The following is a 15,962-nucleotide window of genomic DNA, read 5'->3' as shown; positions in this document are numbered from 1 at the left end:
ACAGGCTGTACTTCAAGGACTGTGTGTGTATTTTACAGGAAACAGTACACAGAGTTTATTAACTGTCTTGGAAGCTTAAGCAGAACTAAGCATAGCCAATAAAGTGGTAGATTGAACAATTTCTGTCTAAGGTCCTTGAGTGAAACTTTAAAGTGGCAGTAATAAACACAGAATGAAAGTAAGATTTTTGTACATATGGGGTTTTTTGTTGTTTTTTTTTTTTTTTCAGATATTGCAAAACTGATTCATTTCATAACAGAATTTTGCACGTTGAAAGCTTTTGTTTGATCTTATTGTAAACCTCTGTCTAATCTTACTTTAAATGTGCTGATCAAGCTACAGTTTGTATACTTGCCAAAAAAATTATTCTTGATTTGTGTTATAGTTTTAAGAGAAATGAGCATATTTGAAATCAATAGAAATTGTACATCCACATCTGTGGATATAAAATGTTGATGTAATAGTGGTGCATGCCAGAACTCGTATATTCCTCAGTTTATAACTTCAAAGTGAAAACAATGAAAATGTATTATGCATGATTAAATTAGGGTATTAAGACAGGTTCTTTATTTATTGTGTTTACCTCTAATTTAGATGGTTTAAAAAACTCAATTGCTATTAGCTAAATTTACAGTGGCAGTTTTAGGTTTCTAGGAAGCTCCTGTGACCTCTGTAAAGAGGTAATTCAGTGAACCTGTCACTAATAATTTCATTCTGCAGCTAATAGTAATGGGTTTAATCCAGAAATTATGAACTGGGCCCCGCTTCCCTGAGGGAAGTATTTCTTTCCACCTTTAAATGTAAGGAGGCGTGAGCACAGTAAATTTAACAGGACCTGGCTGTTCTTTTTTTTTTTTTTTTTTTGAAGTCGTGAGGCTTTTGTGAAGTACTGTGCAGAATCCAGTAATGCACAGCACAATTGTCCTTGAATTTCCTACCCTCTGAAAGCAGACACGTGTTTCACCCATGCCATTTTAATGGAATACAACTTTATTTGCTGTCACTCGTGTTTACCTGCAGCCCTGCAAAGTGGCTCATCGTGGCTGGTATGTTTTAGATGTGTTCTGGGCACATGAAGGCTGACTGTTCTCAGTCATCCTCTGGCTGATAATCTGAAGAGTATGGATGCTCCTGCTCAGTGTTTACAGTAGCCATGCAAGTAGCTTAGAAATGCAGCACTTGTGAAGAAAGTCACAGAAGATAATGATGTCGTTTAACTGTTGACTTGTTTTCTCCCAAAGAAAAAGTGCAGTCATTCAAGAAGAAACCTGGGAAAATGCCTTCAGTGGCTTTACCAGTTGTACTCCACTATGTTTTAGTATTGAATTAGAATGCTAATCACTGAGTTCTTTTCCATCTTGTCCTAATGAAAGAAATTCCTGTATGTAGGGGACTGGAATTTCAGTTTGTAAGCGTTTCAAACACAGCCCTTTGTTTCTGCTTTGTTATTTTGTGAGAATTCAAAACTAGTTCAGAAATAACTTGTTTTACAGAAAACCTACAGCCAGAAATTGTGCCGTGCTTATCACTGCAATTTACAGCTCTACCTTTTAGTTACATTCTGTATGCTGCATGCTTTTCCTTTAGCAATTTTTGAAAGTTTCTCTTTAGTCCTTAGTATCAACTATGAAGCCTATTGCTTTTACAGAATGTACTGTTGTATACACATTATAGGTGTATGTTCTCCTAAGCAGACCTAAATCATCAGTGCCACTGAAAGAAGTGCATCTCCCCACTCCAGCTGGTTATCCTTGCCTGTTATGGTCACTACCCTTACACCAACAAACAAACTTGTGCAAGTATGTGGTGAGTTGAATTTAGAAAATTTATTGGGATTAAAACTAATCCCTGAAGTGGAAGTGTGTGGATGAGCGTGATGAGCACATGTTTGTGTGATAGGCACTTGCCTCTTAAAATTACCACTTAGCTTTGAAATTCCTTGTCCTCTGACCTCAGGCCAAGCATTCCAGGTTCCTTTTTCTCCCTTTTTCCCAGCCCCCTTCCCCTTGAAATGTGCAGCTTGCTCTTACCCCTGGTTTATAATACACCAGTAATCAAGGAGCTCAGGGTCACCTGTTCCCGCTTGCCATGCACAAATACTGTTGGTCCTGCCTGGCATCTCACACTCAGTTGTACTGGAAAGGCAGAAAGAACACTGATGGATATTACAGTCTCTTCTAATGCCTAGCAATAACTTTGTGTGCCTTTGCCTTTGAGTAATATGACCAGATCCATGTGATGCTTTTTTGTTCACCACGAGGAAAAAAAAATGTAGGGATATGTTATGCAACCATGAAGAACAAGTCATCCAAAACTGATTGGGATGCTTCCCTCAAGGTTAGATTATTTTTTTATTCTGCCCCTAAAGCAAACTCTTTGGGAAAGCCTTTTTTTGCTGATAGATTTATGCATATGCTGTTTTTGAAAGGGCATATGTAAAGATTAATATCATCTGACAAATGGAGCAATCTTTTTGCGGCTGCTCTTTTTTCAATAGCTGATTGGGCTGGGAGTTCTTGCTGGGAAGGTCAGTATCTTATGCATGCATTGCTCATACTAAAATGGTATCTGGCTGGTGACTGTTAAGCACAATAGACTAAACAAGGCTGTTCTGTAAAATAAGATTTAAAATTATAAAAAGAATATTCAGGTTTTAATATCTGAACACTCGTTATAAAGGTTCAATGACTTGGTAGTAAACTGATTTCTTAGCTTTATTAAAATCAGCAGTGCCTGTGCCCTGGAACAGGTACTGGCCCAATTAAGTGAGCTGAAAGCAGGGTAGCTGCAAGGGGGCCAAGCTTTTCTCCCAGCCATGGACTGGCCGTGCAGCTGCTGCTGCCCCAGGGCTGGCAGAAGGCTTGGACAGCTGCTGTTCCCTTGTCTCCATGTCCGGTGTGGAGGTGGTTTGCTGGTGTTGACTTTGTACAGCTGTGGTACTGCAAGCATGTACCCAGTCACTCTTCTTTGCCAGGATATAAAAAAAAAAATCTCCAGTTTTAGTCTCTAATGACCAGAAGTGACTAGTGTTCTCGCAATTCCCATACCCTGGTTTCTTCTGCAGACTGGTATCAGTCCTGCTGCTTCAGAGTCCTGATCCTCAGAGCCTGGGTACAGAAAGAAACTGTACTCCTAAATACATTTCAGCACCTGATCCTCTTTAGATTCCTTAATTCTTACAATCTGATACTAGAGTTCATGTAACCAGTAGAGAACTGAATCCTACTGCAGTGACTCTGGTGGAAACTGAGCATGTTTAGCCTGTAGTAATTGGAAAAAACCAGTATTGTCCAGCTGAATTTCTGCATACATCAGACTGTAATAAAAGTAATCTAATTGAAGTCTGTTCTTGAATTCCATCTTTAAGTAGGTATCCAACTGTATTTATTGACTGTAAATCTCAAGAGGTACCATCAGGTTTGAAAAGCATTCAGGAACATCATCTTAGACATTTGGTCAATACTGGACATCTTCAACGTAAAAACCTGGTTTGTTAAATGGACTTTGTGCAGAGAAGTAATATATCTGGGTTTGTAATGCAACAGTAATGCAATTTTTGTGTACCCTGTGCTTTTCCAGAGGATTTTTTTATTTGAGAATTGATCAGGAAGGTATACAATTGCAATTTTGTACTGACAACACAAGTTTTGTACTGTACACTCAAGAACTGTGTGACTCCAAGGAACCTGTGCACTGCAGAAAATGCCAAAGTAGTTTTTTGAGAAGACATGCCTCCCTACCCCCAGGCATAGTACAAAAGAAAGAGAGATAGCATAAAAACAAAGTAGGGGAATGTTACGTGGGTGTTTCATAGTTTAGACTTGTCTCAAAGTTTTTGCCTTAGAGTAGCAGGTGAAACAGCCATGGATCAAACTTAGTGAACAGCTTTGGAAATTATGTGACTTGCATATGATAGCCAGTCTTTTAGTCTAAACAGTGAACTCGGAGGGTCCCAGAGAAATCTGACATCTCCTTCTAAAGCTGTGGAGGTTGGTGCTCTGAAAGGTCTGGTTCTTGATTTATCTGAATGTATGAGGAATTCCCAGGCTCACATCTGTTTGCTAAGAGACAGCCAGAGAAGACTGACTTCCCATTTCAGGGGCTGTGTTTGAGTAAGCCTGTGGCAGGCAAGCAGCCTAGTGAGCAAACATTGAGTCTGTGCTCAAATAGCATTTTCTCTTGCCTTGTCTGTCAGGCCTTCGTTAGTGTGTCAGAAAAGCTCACATCAAATAAGAGGTCCTCTGTGGGCTCTAGCAATGCTTGTTTACTCCAAACACTTAGATCTTTTTTTTTCCTGAAGAAAGAGATTAGCTTTGATGCTTATTTCACTTTCCTAATGAGGAAAGGTGAAGGTACAATGTTGGTTATGCACAAAAGGAGAGGGAGCTCTTTCATGCATTGTTTGAAGGTTTAGGCAGTTAATTTTGAAAATCTTTTCGAAGAGAAAGTAAGTAAGAAGTTGGTAGGGGTTTCCACTTCTGTTTTACTAAGCCAAGGGAACAGCATGGTGGGTTGAATGTTGAACTTGCAATAGGTAGAAGGAGTGTTTCAGAACTACAGTTGTCACCTAGTTTGCTCTTAAATGAATAGCAAGAACCTTCTGCTTAGCTGTGTAAGTGAATGAAATGAACAACAAAATGAATAATTTTCTGATACCTGCAACATAAAAGTTTATTTCACACATAGCTGTTTATATTACATAAACATTATGTGGCAATACTTATGCAGTTGTAATAAATATTGGTGTTACACTTTTAGTTCCCCTAAATTAAGTTCAAAACAAGCCCCTGTCTTAAAAATAATTGATACCTTAGTGTTCTAAAAGAATCCCTTGCATTGCAAGACTATTTCCTGAGCTAAGAATATGAATTTGACAAAAGCGACTTTTCCTTCCTTTACTTCCCTAACTCAAATAGAAATAGTGGTATTTGTGGTATCTGGACTGTTGCTATATGAATTTCTCCAAATGATGAGAGAAAGGCAGCTCTTTGTTATTTCTTTGATTATAGACAAGTTAACCTTAATGTGGTGGTAACTGTAACAATATTAGTAAGGCACATTTCTCCTGTAGGGGAAAAAAATTATACTGCAGTAGTTGCTTTCGCTAACATCAGGCTGGTGGTTGTAATTTAAGTACTGGTGCTGTAGAAGTGGTAGAATTACTGCTTTTTATGTCACTTGTTTATTTTATGTTCAGATAAAGCATTCTGTTAGTTTTTCCCTCTGGTCAGTCTGGACTATTTTACAAGTGACATTATACATGTTTGCACTTACATAAGATACACTCACATTTAGTTACTTCATAGTGGAAAAGGTACACCTGTGAGAAAGGAATGTGAATGAGAAAATGTAACTGTGTGTAAACATGTTTATGCAGCTGCATTTTAATGTAACTTATTATTGGAGCACTCTGCTTAGAGAATGAAACTTTTATAGCTGAAGACAAGCTATTAAAAGTTCCTTCAAAACATTGTAAGCTGTAGATAAATCAAGTATAGATATTCAGTTCTGCTTCCAAATTTATTTGTATTTTTAACAAGTTTTCTTGATATTAGTATTTGAAGACTATTTGAGATGCTAATAAAACTGTCTTATAAACTTTCCTTATTAAAGCAGTTTTGCAGATTATTAAATCTGATATTTTCTTCTGTTTTTCATGATTAATACGCAACTTTGGTTTTTATTTTAGTAATGTAAATAATTTCATCCAATGTGGGGAATTTTAAAACTTAATAGCTTTTTAAGACTTTTGTGTGATGTGGGACTTGAGTTACTGTGGAGCCTCAGATATGCGTTTCAATGCAGAGTACATGTGGTTTGGAAACATGGAAGATAAAAGGTTTATGTCTATTAGATCTCCACTGAAAAAATCATTAAATGTATGTATTTATACTCTATAAGTAGATAAAACAAGACAGTCTTATATGTCATAAAACTCAACCTTCACATGATCTGATTTAAAATCTCAGGATCTCAGCGAAAAAAGTTAGAGAAATACTGCTAGTGCCTTGTTGCAGTTGGGGGAGGTGGGGGGAAGGCTGTAAAATGTCATTGTCATACTTTGAGAGCTTTTTAAAGAAATCAATAAAGGAAATAGTTTAGAATCAGGCTGTATTTGTTTGCAGATTCCTACTGAACTGACTCTTTAATTACACTAGGGACTGAGAGCACATTGTTCTAGGCACCTCATGAACAATGGAAGACCCTCTTTTACCCCCAGAAATTTATTTCTGTGCTTCAACTTTTAGTGTTATCTAAGATGATATGACTTTAAATGTCCGGTTTCCAGAATATTAAAAAGAATATGTTGGCATCTGTTTTATTTAATGTCATGTGTAGAGTTTAAATTTTCCAAATCCAAGCCAGAAGTCATTTGCTTATCTTAAAAAAAACCAAAACAAAACAAAAAACCAAAACAAAAAAAAAAACAACAAAAACCCCCACCACCAAAAAAAAAAAAAAAAAAGGAAAAAAAAACAAACCCCAAACCCCCCCAAAATGCCAAAGAAACTAAACAAGAAAAACAATGAAAAACCCCACCTAAATAGAGCATGATCAGTGAGCATGTCTTAACATTTCCACTGTCGCTGGTGCTGGAGAAAAAACTGCTTTGCAAGGCTTAAAGATTTTTCAGCCTGTAAAGTCACTTAATTCTCAGCCTTTCTCGAGGTTATCAATTATGAAAGATTTTGTGATGAAGTCTGGATGAGTGAAAGCTGGAGAAGGACAGTCAATTCACTTCACGTCATCTATTGATCAGACAGTATTTCATCCTTGTGGAGTCTGAAAATGGAGGACTCAATACTTAAGGCTTCTGCCTTAGGCATATGATGATACTGAATCAGTTTTGCTCATATTACAACCCATGTTTATAAGAAGGTCTGTCTTCTCCACTTCAAGGGGAAGAAAAAAGAGTGTGTAGAAGAATGCCAATGTAAGAGGATGCTAGTTTTTATAGCTAATATCTTGTATTTAATTCTCTTCCTTTTCTTCGTCCTGTATCTCAAATAAATAAACCCACAGATCTAAGTACCAGTTTTTCATTGGTGGGTGCTTTTGGTTTTATATTTTACAATATTCTCTTTCATCTCTGGATGGGTAACTTAGATTGTGAATTAACTCCAATGCTCAGAGGTTCCTCGATGCCAATTTTGAAAGTTTCCAACTCCATTTCCTTACAAACACAGCCATTCTCTTTTCAGGCTCAGTTTATGTCTGGGAGAAGACAACTCCAGTCTGTGTGGCTGCAGTCTCAGATAAGCCAGTTGGTGTCTTCACCTCATATTTCTGGATGGAAGAGCACGTGGGAGCCCCATGTAGGCACTTTTGGATACCTCTGCAAAACTGTCAGGTGTGACAATCTGTGGCAGTCTAATAATCTCTGATGATAGACCTAATAATCTCTGATGGATCAAGCTGACTCAGCCCAAATCACTTTCTCAATACTGTGCTGGCACATCCCATGTGCTGCTAGAATCTGGAAGATCACAGCATTTGCCCTCTGTGCCTCTAAATAATTAAAATAGATGCTGTTATCTTAGTAATACTTCAAGTGCTGCACAAAAATATACTTTAGTATAAAAAGTAGTAAATGAATGGTTGGTCCCTACCATATTTCTCCTGCTACATTGTTTATTTTAAATGGCATTTGGTAAATTGCCTGCTGCAAGTACTGGGCTGTAGCATGTAAGAGGCAACAGAGAATATTGCGTCCAAGAAAAAAAACACCAGCCAGGAAATTCTGTAGGTGGATAGGAATTGTAATAAAAATTCAGTGTAGCTATAATAAAATACGTGCAGAGTATATGTGCCACGTGCAAGAACTCATTTTGTCATTTTAACCTTTAATTGGCTCTTTTATTCCATACTCCCTTACTCTCCCCAGTTCATTAGCAATTCAACAGAATTCCTACAGCACCTCTGGTCCCCTCTGTCTGGCCTTCAAGGATTTCAGAAGCCTCTGGGCTTCTTCCCTGAGCATTTGCTTAGTCCTTCAGCATGAATTTGTCCCCAGAGAACCCCAGACTTCCTCCAGCTCTTATTAACATCCAACACTGTCAAAGTCTTTCAGCTTCTTCTGAATCTCTCTTTTAATCTTTAAGAGAGTGACACTGTGATGAGAAGAAGCTGTGGTTAATGTCATATTAAGCTCAGAAGGGCAGATGAAGGCATCCAGCTAAGAGAAAGTGCAGGGCACAGCTGCACCTACAGCGGTGCAAGGGTGGCAGCTCTTGATCATGGGCAGCCAAAGGTGGGAGAAGAAGTGGCTGACACTGGCATTGCCTGGTGTCTTCAGTTTAGGAGAGGCTATGAAAGGGTCATGGCCAAGTATTGCAGCTCTTTGGGTCTTGTTGGAAGAGAGTGGTTAAACTTGATGCATTAGAACACAGTGTGTCAGCCCTGCTCTGTAAATACAAGCTTTGGGTTTTTTTGGACTCATCTTCTTACATATTATACAGGCTACAGTTCATTTGAATATCCAACATGGTTATCATCATAACACTATTTACTGTTTTCCTAAGTACTGCATATAGAGTTCTGGGAACTCTATTGGTATTTTTACTACTACTTGATTTTGTTTGTTAAGCATACCATGAAAAATATTATTTTAAAATCTCAGTTAAAAAAACCCCAAACATTATGATAGAAAAATGGACAAACTATCTCTTATGATAACTAACTTTAAAGAATTTTTCTCTGATCAGAACATGAAAAGTACTTTTGTTTACCCAGAGCAGTGTGTCTTTCTTCAAGGGGTTGAAGTTAAAATCACAAATTTTTAAGTGATCCACAAAATGTAAAAACTAATAGTTTTAAAGATGGCATAATAGTAAAATTTTATTCTGCTAATTTTCTCTTTACTGGGTAGTGAAACTTTGGGTAGTGAAACTTTGAGAGTTTGTTTTATGATAGAAATTCTGTCACTTGTAAAATGTCTTGGTAGATCCATAGGTGGGTGGAACTTCCTGATGCATGGAGCATCATATTGACTTAAACCAGGGCTGAATTAGTAATGCAGATATCCTGCAGATTTTCTGTGTAGATGCATTTCCAGTGAATAGAGCAGAGTGTTATTTCTCTTCTACAGGCTTCCACGATCAAATTTGACATCCCTGGTCTGCCTTGAATCAGTCAAAATTCTTCCATCCTTTCCCACCTTCCCCCAGTTTTCCTGTACCTGCACTCCATATGGTGCAGAGCCCAATTTATTTCATAATCACTTGCAAATAAAGAAGTCAGCATTTGTCTGATATTGCATTTAAGTATGATGCAGAAGGGGATGTTAAAGGATGTATGATGGAAGTGTCCATACTAGGAATGTGCTGGTGGGACGCTGCACAACTGCATCTCTGCAAGGCTAGAGTGTAGCATGGGAGAAAAGTTTCTTAGCTCTTGGTGTTGAGTTTGGTTTTCAGATACTGTAGAGGCAATAATCGACCATGAGTCTGTAATTCAAATATATGATACACTATTTAAATCCCATTTGGACAGGAATAATTTTATTAAGCATAACCGATGAACATACATTATACATTCATTTTACTGTTGTTCTTTGGAACAAAGTATCTGCAGTAAATTTGTGTAATAAGAAATTATTTTCTGCAGTGGATATAATCAAAGAGTTTTAGTAGACTAATCCTTTAGATTTTTATAGTACTTTTCCTTATAGATATAAAAGCAGTGAGCAAATATTATATGCCTCTTGTCACTTCTTTGAGGTGGTTAGCAAATACAAGGGATACAGTATCTACAGTGAACTGATGCACAGTAATATTTACACATTTAAGAAATACTTTTATTAGTAGATATGTTTGTCAAAAATATGTGGAATTGTGTCACTTTGGAAAAGTAACTTTGAGATTATTCTTCTGATGCTCCCAGGATATATTATGCATTTCACATATTCAGAAAGTGAACACTGTGCTATGTTAATTTTGAATTATGGTTAAGAGTTACCTGCTTTGTGGTGGTGCTGGTTTGCTCAATAAATATATTTGAGTTTCTTTTATAGGAACTGACCTGGATCATTGGCACTGAATGGCTCTACCTTAGAATAAAAGCAAGTTTTCTGTTAAAGAATCCATTAATGTTAGAAAAATGATGTTTTAAATAGGATTGAGAGTGTGGGGGTGATGAGACAAGGCAGCTGATGCCAGTGAAATTTTCCAGTTGAAGCTCAGTGAGAAAGTCAAGGAAGACTGGTTTAAAAAAAAAAAAAGTTTCCCCTTAAAAGTGGGGAAGCAGCACATTTTCTCACGACCTGCTAAAGACCAGATCCAATGACCAGGAAGAGCTGCCATGTGTAAAAACGTGGACCAGAATTGGGATGCATAATTCTAAGGTCACACTAGGGAAACTGAGCCTCAGTGTTTCCTTTGGTTAGATTTATTTGCTTTACAAAGAGTAAAGATGCTTATAGATGAGAAATTCCTTTTGCTCCAGCCTCTTTAACTTGATCCTGAAATCGGAGCTCCTTTCAGCGGAGGGGAAGGAGAGCATTTCTAAAAGCCTGTCAGCTTTTTGAATTGTGACCATGGAGTTTTCAGGGTTTTGCATCGTCTTTAATAATTAAGTTTGTATTTATTAAGTCTTATAAAAAATGTTTCTGAGAAGTATGTGGAGATGGTTACTTTTGAACTACCAGGTCTTCAAGTGCTCAGATGTGGAAGATGCTTTATTAGGTACAAATGCCATGCAATCTGGTGGGGTAAAAACACCTTTATCCTGTCGTGGTTTTTTTTATTGTTGGAGATCTGTTAGAGATTTGTAGCCACAGAGCAACATTTTGTAAGAAATGCCTGATGAAGGAAGAGCTTGGGGCTGGGGAACAAGCCATTGCCGGGAGGTAGTGAGTGCTGGCATGAGTTTGAAAAGCGCTCCAAATGACCCTCGGTGCTGTTTTCGGTCTCCCGCTTTCCTCAGCTCTTTCCCCTTCCAAATATATTGGTGGCAAGGTGATGCCACTTGTGCTTTCCACGTAGGCGTGTGCTCGGAGGCCTGACGAGGAGCCGGCGGGTCGCACCGCCGCGGTGGGGGCCGGCAGGTGAAGGCGCAGCGCTGGGCTCAGATCCCCGCACCAGCCTCCCCCGAACCAGAGCCGAGGGGGCTGGGACCGAGGGCGGGAGCGGCCCCGGGGCTCCCGCGGCAGCAGGAGCGGCGCAGGGAGGAGCCGGCGGGCGCTGCCAGCGCCGTGACCTGCGGCGGGGAGGGGCGGCCCGGCCCGGCTCCGGCACGGCCCCGACCGGCTCTGCCCGAGCTGCTCCCCGCCCGCGGCCGCTGCGGGGGCGAGCGGCGGAGCGGGTCCGGCTGCGGAAGAGCGGGAGCGTAGCCGGGGGATACCTGGATCGAGAGGGGGCTGCTGCCACCTCCTTCCTGCCGATCTGCTCCGGCGAGCGGCTGGTGAGTGTCGAGAGGTGCGTCCCGTCCGGTCGCTTCGGACCTGGCCGTGCGCTCAGAGAGCGTGAGGATGTAGGTTTAATTTGGTGGGTGCAGGTTGAACTTAGTGCGTACCTTCAGTTTATTTACGCTGCCAATGCTACTTAGTAGGGCAAATAGACTCCTGGGCTTGTGAAGGACTGCAGCCGGGTAGAAGTGCCGGGGAGCTTAGCACAGGACCGTGCCAGCGCTGAAGAGCGCGGTGGGAAAAGTAAAGCGCCCCCCCCGACTCCAGGTCCGGCTCTTTGAACAGATGCGCCGTGATAAAAGTGGTATATGAGGTTTATCGTTTGACCTTCGGAGCGCGGCTCAGCAAATGGGAGACTTAAAACCAACTCATGCTTGGGAAATGAAGCGGGAAACAAAAAAAAGTTCTCCTATGTTTAGCTTTCGAAGAAAATTATTGCTGGACTGCCAATGTAAAACTGCTTTGCTGTATTTTCTGTCGCTAAATGCAAAGAATGCCCTGTATTTATCAAATAGGTGTGACTGCTGATGTGTACCTGCCTGATGTGCCCTGACATTCTCACTGAGTCTCTGCTTTCTTTAATATACAGTAATTGTGAAATTATGTTAGTATTTCTGTTAAAATGTGAAGAAAAGTGCTATTATTAGTAACAATTCTTTAAAGATGTTCAAACATAGCTTTTAAGTTTGGATAGAAAACAAAAAATCTGATTCTAAGCAGATGGTCGAGAGGTTTCTTAACCTTTTATGTAATGCTAATATAGTCGTGGTGATGGTAGGTAGAGCTGGGGCTGTATCCTAAAGAGTGTTTGTTGCTTTTGTGTCCCTTTACAGCTGTAATAATTTAAATGTTAATCCCACAGCGTGATGAAGTAAGAACCTGTGGAACGTTCAATTTCAAGTAACTCTTCTTACATCCAGAAGGAGACATATTTTGGTTTCCCTCCCCCTCTGTGTAAGCAGGATTAGAGCTATTTTTGATCAGAATATTTGCAATTACAAAAATTTAAATGTCTTTCACATGGTAATGGAAAGTCAGTAAATTGTGTAAATAAGATTTGGTGCAATGACAGTGTGGCAGTTATAAGCAGTGTTATTTTAACAGCTTCCTGTGCTCCTAAACTGTGCTGAGATATACCTGTTTTCCAGAACTATGCACATTTTTTCTTGAAGTAGTATAGTTCCAATAATTTCTGCTTGTAGCTGTATCTCATTCCAAAACTCAGAGTATTTGAAGCTTTTTTGGGTTTTCTTAATACATTTTTTTTTCCATTTTCCCTACATAGATGTGCTTCGGGGGTCTTTTTGGGTTTTTTGTTTGGTTTTTTTTTAATAAAACTTTAGGATCATACAAAAATTCTGGAAAAGAATTCAGGGCTCCTTGTTGTTGCATCTATCTATAGTTTAATTATATTTATTGTAAATTTTGATTTTGGAAAGGTTTTGTAGGTAAAGCACAGCAGTCGATTTCTTTAGTCAAAGCCCTGCAAATAATTTTTAGAAATGGTCTGCTGTTGTTTTGCTGCCTGTGCCAGGAAAAGTAACTTTAGCTTAAAAGAAAAGCAAAATCTATTTCTGAAGGACTGAAGAATACTGGTTTTCCCACCCTTTGCAGTCTCTCCCAGCTCTCTCACCCCACAGCTGTCGCTGGTGGGTCAGTTCATGTGCCAGCTTGGCAATGCTGGTTTGCCAGTGCCCAGCTGTACATGAGCTGTGGTCCTGGCATGGTGACATCTGGAAACTCCCTGTCACAGGAATTGCAGTTCCCAAGCCAGCCTGCGACAGAGGAAATGAGCTCATGGTGTCTCAGGTTTGGGAAGGGACAGCTTCTCAGCCTCACAGGCTGTGGAGGCAGATGGCAGGGATAGCTGGCTCTCAAAACACTTGGAGGTGGGGAAATTCCCCTTCTACAAACCTCTTCTGCTTCGTAATTGTCTTCTAACCTTATGGTACAAGTACTTAGATTGCTGAAAATCTGCTTGTTAATAGGACAACATTAGTTGATAAAGTGGGTATTTATAGACTGTGCAGAAAATAAACTGACCATAAGGGAATTTCTCAAAAATAGGAGCTACTTTGTATCAATCCTCAAAGTGAAGTGGCTGCATTAATAAATGTATCCGGTAAACTCGTGTGCTAACAAGAATTCAGGACTCTTCTAGAAGCTGAAATACATATATTTCATATACTTAAAATACCTGGGGGGGGGGGGGGGGAAGGAAAAGACAGGCTTGGCTTGTTCTGGGAAGCGTCTGTATTTTGTACAGTGAAAGCTTTTCAGAGAAGACCTGGTGGTTAACAGCTGAAATGGAAAAGCAAGAATTGGGGTATTGAGAGAAACCAAGCACCACATATGATAGCACCAGAGTAAGAGCTGGAGAATTTGAAAAATGTCTAGCTGAGAGCCAAAATGGAGATCAACAACCATAAAACATTAAAAAGCTGTTTGACTTGCTAAAGACCATTGCCATGATAGATAACTAGACATCTCCCATAAAGCCCAGTATCAAACACCAGGCACCACCTGTTACTCCTGAGACCACTGAGAAAAAGCAAAGATACAAAGAATTTTGGTTATGTGAAGGAGGAGAAAACCCTCCTTGAGAGTTGCTGTGCACTGGCTGGCACAGGAAGCAAAGTCTGGAGAGGATTTAACTGAATTTACAGATTGTGAGACCATGTAACCCATTTCCCACATTTAAAAACTTTAGCATCTTATGGGACTGCAAGGCCACTATAATATTTCATCTAGGATCAGACTGACAGGTAGTGCTGGGATTGTTAAATGTTTCTTATTTCAAAAATGCACTGCTTCTAGAATCTGGCTGGTTTAGATGAAATTCTAACATAAAAAGATGTTTTTGTTACTTCACATATCGTGTTCATCTCAGAACCACGGTGCTTTGTAGCTGACAGGTCTGCAAAGTCCATAAAACTCGGACTGGTCCAGCTGGCTGAGTAGTGCAATGCTGACTACAGATGAAAGGCTTTAGATAACTTTTAAATGAAATTTGAGTTTTGTCCTACCTTAAATGAAAAATTTAAAGTTTTATAACAGGTTGCTTTTGGTTTTGTGCAAGGTACAGATTTTGGTTTTTGGTTTTTTTCCTATGTGGTTAAAGCAACCCTCAGCACTTGGCTGTTTGTCATCTTCTAAAGATCTATAAATTATCTGTACTAGTATACTAGGTTTCCACTACGTCATTCCCTCTTGGATTTGCACTTCTATCATTCCCAATAGCAGGCATTATGAGTCCAGATGGGATTTGTTGAACCAATGTTGTTTTAAGTCTGGCGTTTTGTTGGGTTTTTTTTAAAGAAACTTAAAGAAAAATTCTTTCAGTTGCAGCCAAAGGAACAGGTGAACTTAATCCAACTCTAAAAAGAACATACTAGTTGGGCAGCAGCGAATCCTACGTAGTTTCAGTGTGGCACAGCATTACTTTATTTCCTCAAGGGCTTGCAATGCAGTTGGCAGATGTCTGCTGGGTAAGCTGCGTTCATTGTTAGCTCCACAAATAATAGATGGATTACTCCATAAAACCGTCACGAAGTAATGCTGCCTTTGCAGACCATGGTACTTTCCAGATACAACGCTCTTCCGAGCTGTTGTTTTGAACTGTGTGGCTAAAGTGCTTTCTGAGCACTTACTCTTCTCAAGTACAGAGTAATTAAAGATGATTCTAGTTTTCTTCCCTTAGCAGTCCAGCTGGCATAATTTCTAAAGAGATGATCATGTTTAAAATACCTTGTGTCCATCTAGAGAGGTGGGTACCTAAGTGGGATGTATTAAACACGTAGGTTAACACTTTTTCTGATTGTATTTAGTCTTCTATTAAGTAGGGCTGCCTGCATTAAAAGCTGTGTTTTCTACAACCTCATTATTCAGAATACCTGCCCAACTGCTCCAGAGCTTTCAGGTATAAATTCTTATAAGTGAAAACCCCACCTTATTGGAGAATACCAGATCCTAAAGCAGTCTGAGGAATGCAGCAAAAATAAACATTGAAAGAATACAGACTTCCCAAAGACTGCATTATCAAAGATTCTTATTTTTAGGTTTTTTTCATTATGAACATGTTCTTTGATTTCCCATGCCCACTTCTTATTAAAATCTGACTGTGCTTTTAGTTGTTGCATTTTAACTGGCTTATTTGCTCATCCTCTAAAGGAAAGATTCTCGGTTAACTGTTTTGGGTCATTGTTAAATCTCTCAGGAAGTTCCCAGTCACTGCAGTTGTGGCAGAGGAGACAAAATACAACAGAGAGATAAAAATGTAATCTAAGAATCTATTTTAGTGTGACAGCTGCAGGTGAAGTTTTGCTGTCAGTGGATTTGCAGTCACTTCTATAGAGCGTGACACAAATGAAGTACCACTCTACAGAATTTTTAATACCCTTAAACATGAATGAAACCAAACTCAGATGACATTAGACTTGTTAAATTACACGACTGTCTTGCATTTCTTTAAAAAAAGAAAAACTGCTGAACCAAATGAAAATGTACAGCCCAGCTCACATTCTAGAGAATTGAGTCCCAGTTCTTCTTAGCTATGACT

The 15,962-nt window shown here is 39.4% G+C and overlaps 1 protein-coding gene across 4 annotated transcripts in view; it reads left to right on the top strand.

Annotated features, from left to right (window-relative positions):
- DISP1 (dispatched RND transporter family member 1) overlaps positions 1 to 15,962 on the top strand; it is an 89,904-nt gene that overhangs the window by 36,563 nt on the left and 37,379 nt on the right. The window contains exon 1 of one of the 4 annotated variants that reach the window (XM_064648129.1): positions 11,204 to 11,414. The exons of 2 other annotated variants lie outside the window; for them this stretch is intronic. The gene's annotated coding sequence lies outside the window, so the exon portion shown is untranslated. Of the gene's footprint in view, positions 1 to 11,203; positions 11,415 to 15,962 lie in introns of those variants that run through there. One more of the 4 variants, XM_064648128.1, reaches the window with a different exon arrangement.

This window comes from Pseudopipra pipra, chromosome 3 (genome assembly GCF_036250125.1).
Source record: "Pseudopipra pipra isolate bDixPip1 chromosome 3, bDixPip1.hap1, whole genome shotgun sequence".
NCBI lineage: Eukaryota > Metazoa > Chordata > Aves > Passeriformes > Pipridae > Pseudopipra > Pseudopipra pipra.
The sequence above is the reverse complement of the archived record's forward strand: the minus strand, read 5'-3'. Positions and strand labels throughout refer to the sequence as shown.